Here is a 6,354-nt window from a genome sequence, read left to right as displayed (position 1 = left end):
TTTCTGGTAATGAAACAAATAGTTCTTTTACTAGTTTTATTAAAAAGTTGTGAGTGAATAAAGAAACAATTCGACTTGTATTAAAATAGGAAACTTAAACAATTTAGGATTTTGAGCAAATTATTTGAAGCAATTTATAATGTTAAATAAATAGACTGAAAAATATTATTTTAAACATTCTATTTATCTTATCAAAATTTAACAGAATTTAAAAATATCGAAAGACTGTAAAACAGTAGAGTAAATGTATATGCTGCAAAGACTCAAAATTTAAATAAATAAAAGAAAAGAGGCTGAAAAAGGTTTATTTTATAAAACAGACACCAACATTAGGTTTTAGTGCTTGATACAAAAGGTCTATCATAACTGCTGCCGATACACATCAAAACTGGATATTACACACATATCTAATCTCGCTATAACTTTAGCCGCCTCTATGAACATATATCACATATAATAAAAGATCCGTGTCTAACTGTCATGCATCAGAAACCCAGCGGAATACGGTCTATCTCCTGTCGAAGAGTCTCTATAACAAACTGGGAAAGGCGGGTAACTCTATGAAACTCTGCATAAGTATGACTCCCATCATGAATCAATTCACCTAACTCCTGAGAAGCCCGGTGATAGGTTTGCTGAAGTCTCTGCCTCAAAAGGTAGTCAGGCTGGAATGCTGCTAATGGTTCTCTCTCTCTCTGCTGAAATAGTCCCAATATCTCACGACACTGGGATCTCCAATACTGCATCTCATCCTGCATGTTGCTATACTCATGGTAAGGCTATTAGGAATATTTTGTGAATATGATGATAAATTGAACAAAATACCTTAATAGATTTTAACTTAGTGTATTTGTACCTCTCGACGGATGTTCTAATATAGTCCCGATGGATGAACTTTATAGTCCTGACGGATGATAATTTGACATCCATGGAGAGTGTAGCTTATGTAATAATAAGTCTTGTAGCACATTTCTGCAAACAAAAATGTTTTAGTTGAGTAGATTCTGTAGGATTCTTTAAGTCATGTTGACTACTAGATTGATATGCAGAATAGGTTGGCTAATTGTAAATATAAGATGTCTTGTAATTCTGCATAAGTCAAATGGAATCAAGTGACAGAAAGACTCCCGATGGATGATCTACAAAGACTCCCAACATATGATCAACATGGCTCCCGACGGATGACCAACATAGTCCCGATGGATGATGATATTCAAAATAGCAGTTGACAGTGACAACACATTCACATGCGTCGGGTGTTTACAAATGGAATGTGATAGCCTAATTGCAGGATTTAGGGAACAAAGAAGCATTACCATTTCCATGCAATTATGAAGATATTCAAAGATGCTGGATAGAGTAATGTAGCAGCATGAAGTTAGACTAGATTAAGTTTGTCTTATTGTCTTGTCTTACTATCATGTAACTTGGTGATATATAAACCAAGTGTAGCAAGTAGAACAACTAACTAAGTAAGCATTATTTTCAGAGAGATAGAAAAAGCTGTATCTGTTAAGAATCTCTTTATAATTCTATAAGTTCTCTTATAAGTAGCTGTGTGCTATTCAAGCATCACAGAGTTCTCAACTTTATATATATCTCTGGTGGATTAGTTCAAATCCACTTGAAAGTTTTAAAGCCTTGTGTTTTATTTCTTTGTGTTTTGATTTCTATTGTTCTTTTATTCCGTACTACTGCAAAGCAAACACAGTTATATACTAAGTAAGAACATTCTTAAAATCAGAAAAAGTAGACAATTATATTCAACCCCCCTTCTGTAATTCTTGTTGCATTGTTTGGGATTAACAATTGGTATCAGAGCATGCTCTAAAGATCACCACAATCAGCAAGATGATCAGAAAGGATGCAGGAGTGAAAATTCCATTTCTGAACAAAGACAACTATCACCACTGGAAGGTGAAGATGCACCTACATCTTCTTTCTCAAGATGAAGCCTTTATGGACTGCATAGAGAAAGGTCCTCATGTTCCCATGAGAGCTGCTTCAGGAAATGCACCATCAATTCCAAAGCCTAGACATGAATGGTCTGATCCAGACATTGAACAAGTTAGGAAAGATAAAAAGGCCATGAATATAATGTTTAATGGTGTTGATGGCGATATGTTTGATAACATCATAAACTACAAAACAACTAAAGAGGTTTGGGACACAATTCAAATTATTTGTGATGGTACTGAGCAAGTGAGAGAGAACAAGATGCAACTCTTGATTCAACAATATGAGCATTTTCACTATGAAGAAAGTGAATCACTCACTTATATATTTAGTAGATTCCAAAAGCTACTGAATGCTCTCAAGTTGCATGGAAGGGTCTATCAAATAAAAGACTCAAACCTTAAATACCTTAGATCTCTGCAAAAGGAATGGAAGTCCATGATAATCTCTTTAAGAAACTCTCCAGATTACAAGGCATTCACCTTGGAAAGACTATATGGAATTCTAAAGACCTATGATCTTGAAATAGAGCAAGATGAAAGGATGGAGAAAGGAAGGAAGAAAGGAGGATCCATTGCACTAGTTGCTGAGCTAGAGAAGGAAAGGGAGATGAAGGTTGAAGCTATGGAATCTACATCAAACTCAAAGGTTTGTGAGAGCAAGGGCAAAGGGCTGGTAGCTGAAAATGAAGAACAGTTGAGTCAAGATGACATGGATCATATAGATGAGCATCTAGCATTCTTATCCAGGAGATTTACCAAGCTTAAATTCAAGAAGAATTTTGGAGCAGCTAAGCCAAACAGAAACATGGTTAACAAATCTAAATTCAAGTGTTTCAAATGTGGCTTGGCAGGTCATTTTACCAGTGAATGTAGAAAGCCTGATTCTGGTAAAAAGAAGTTTGAGCCTGTTGATTACAAGCAAAAATATTTTGAGCTGCTCAAACCAAAGGAAAGGGCTTTCATCACATAGGAGAATGATTGGGCTGCAGATGGATTGGATGAATATGAAGAAATAAGCTATGTCAACCTAGCCCTAATGGCCAAGTTAGATGAAGCATAAGTTAGTTCATCAAGCAATCAGGTAATCACCACTAACCTAGCATATTTAACTAAATATGAGTGTAATGATGCCATCAATGATATGTCTACTGAGCCATATCATTTGCGTGTAACTCTTAAGTCTCTCACTAAGGAAAATGCTAAAATCAAAGAAAATAATTTGTTTTTAAGTGAGAGGAATAATGTGCTAGAGTCTCAATTTATTGAGTTTGAAAAATTGATAATTGAATGTAAAACTGCTAAGGATGAATTAACTGAATCTTTAAAGATAGAAGAGATTTTAAGGAAGCATCTTGAATGAGAACATGAAGTAATTAAGGCATGGAAATCATCTAGAAATGTCCATGCTCAAATTACTAAAGTTCGAGGTATAGAATCCTTTTGTGATGTAGCCTGGAAAAAGAGCAAAGAGAAGTTCGATTCCAATCTGGTTGAAGGACTTTCAACAGATGTGGATTCGATGGATGATGAAAATTATGCGTTGACTAATCAAAAAGATTATCCGTCGAAAGACAATGAGCCACATCCGTCGAATGTTAGTATGCCAGTTAGCAAAGTTAAGTTAGATAAGTTGAATGATAAATATGGATCAGTTTCTAAAAACTTTGTTCCAGGAGAATCAAGTCAAGTGAGAAAAGAAAAGAGAGTTAATGTTGGTCATCTGTCTATCAAGCAATTGAATGATAGATTAGATAAGATTGAGGTTAAAGCAGATGCAAAAAGGAAAAACAACAGAAATGGGAAGGTAGGAATTAATAAACATAACAATTACACACCTGATAAATATACTCCAAGAAAAATCTGTGTTAAGTGTGGTAGTGTTAATCATTTGTCTGTTAATTGCAAACTTGCTATGCCTACTCCTGTGTCTACACCTCCTTCATTTCCCAACATGCATGCCACGTCTATGTATGTCTTGCCTGCACAGAAAATGAATGCACAATTTGCTAATATGCCATTTGCACCTAATCCATATTATGCTGCATTTAGTATGACTCAAATGCCATTTAGCATGCCTTACTGGAATAACATGTTTGCACATAGCATGCCTTTTCCCGTTAATCAAAATGTGCATGATAATTATGCTTAAATGAATGGTTTCAAAGGTCCAACTCAAATGACTAAGGATGAATCTGAAATACCCAAGTCAAATGAGGTCAAACCTAAGAAACCAAAGAAAAAGGCTAACAAAGCAGGACCCAAGGTAACTTGGGTACCAAAATTAACTTGTTTTGATTTTGATGTGTGTAGGGAAACATAAAGAATATTTGGTATATAGATAGTGGGTGCTCAAGGCACATGAATGGAGATTCTACCCTGCTCACTGGATTCAAGGAAAGAGCTGGCCCAAGTATCACTTTTGGAGATGACAACAAGGGTTATACTGTGGGATATGGCTTGATTTCAAAGGATAATGTCATCATTGAAGAGGTTGCCCTAGTGGATGGACTCAAGCATAATTTGTTGAGTATTAACCAACTTTGTGATAAGGGCAACATAGTCACTTTCAATTCTGAAGCCTGTGTTGTGACCAATAAGTGAAGCAACAAAGTGGTTCTCACTGGGGTGAGAAAAGGAAATGTGTACTTAGCTGATTTCAACTCATCAAATGCAGAATCTGTCACTTGTCTATTTAGCAAGGCAAGTCAAGATGCAAGTTGGCTATGGTACAAGAAGCTATCTCATCTAAACTTCAAGACCATGAATGAGCTAGTCAAGAAAGATTTGGTTACAGATATTCCTCAAGTGGAGTTTTTAAAGGATGGATTATGTAATGCTTGCCAGAAAGGAAAGCAGATTAAAGTATCATTCAAAAAGAAGCTTGATTCAACTATTGAAGAACCTTTGCACTTGTTGCACTTGGATTTGTTTGGACCAGTCAATGTGCTGTCCATTTCAAAGAAAAGATATTGCCTAGTAATTGTAGATGATTTCTCAAAGTTCTCTTGGACATTTTTTCTAAAATCCAAAGATGAAGCTAGTGAAATCATCATCAATCACATAAGGCAAGTCAACAATCATCCTGATTTCAAAATAAGAAGAATCAGGAGTGACAATGAAACTGAGTTCAAGAATTCTGTGATGAGATTATTTTGTGAAGAGAATGGGATCATGCATGAGTTTTCTGCAGCCAGAACTCCACAACAAAATGGAGTGGTGGAAAGAAAGAATAGGTCTCTTATTGAAGCTTCAAGAACAATGCTGGAAGAATCAAAGTTACAAACATATTTTTGGGCTGAAGCTATAAACACTGCATGCTACACTTAGAATATTTCTTTGGTCAATCAAGCCAAATGCATGACTCCCTACCAGTTGTTCAAGAAGAGGAAACCAATATTAAACTTTCTACATGTCTTTGGATGTAATGTTATATCTTAAGGAATCAAACTGATCAACATGGAAAGTTTGATGCCAAAGCAAATGAAGGAATTTTTATTGGATATGCTGTTAGAAAAGCATATAGAGTCTACAATCTAAGAACAAACATTGTTATGGAATCTGTACATGTTCTGTTTGATGATAAAAAGATTAAAGGACTGCAAGATGGAGATTTCCATGAGAGCTTCAAATTTGACAATGTGGAGATGATTTGTGAAGACATTGATGATGATAGTGATCAAGAAACATTAGCTAAGGATAATGCAAAAAAGACTATCTCCAATGATGTACAAAATTCAACATCAGTCGAGTTGCATAATGCATCATCCATCGGTATACAATCAGCTTCATCCGTCGAGATACAAAGTGCATCATCCGTCGGAACAATGAGAGAAGCTGAGAGTCAAAACAGATCACTTATAGAAAGAACTCCTTCTTCAAATAAAAAATTTATAAACTCCGGTGGAGATTCTTCAAATCAAAACTCAGTTACACATCAAGACAATGATGAGGCCTCTTCATCTAGAGATAATCTACCACAGCAGAGAAAATGGACTAGAGATCACCCTTTTGAGCTCATTATTGGTGATGCATCTTCTAGAGTTCAAATAAGGAAAGGAACTCAAGAAGAATGTATGTATAACATCTTTCTCTCAAAGGAAGAACCAAAGAAGGTAGAAGAAGCTCTATTGGCTCCTGATTGGGTTCTAGCTATACCAAGAGGAGCTAAACCAATTTGAAAGGAACAAGGTATAGAAGCTGGTATCCAAGCCTAAAGGAAAAAATCCAATTGACACTAAGTGGGTATTCAGAAAAAAGATGGATGAAAATGGCATAGTTGTTAGGAACAAAGCTAGATTGGTTGCTAAGAGCATCTCCAATAAGGGGTTGTCAAGCTAGTTGCCTACTTTGCCAAATCATCATATATATTAATATTTTATTTTCACTCAATTTTATA

The sequence above is a fragment of the Apium graveolens genome, chromosome 8 (assembly GCF_009905375.1).
Source record: "Apium graveolens cultivar Ventura chromosome 8, ASM990537v1, whole genome shotgun sequence".
Classification (NCBI taxonomy): domain Eukaryota; kingdom Viridiplantae; phylum Streptophyta; class Magnoliopsida; order Apiales; family Apiaceae; genus Apium; species Apium graveolens.
This window is presented reverse-complemented; position numbering follows the sequence as displayed.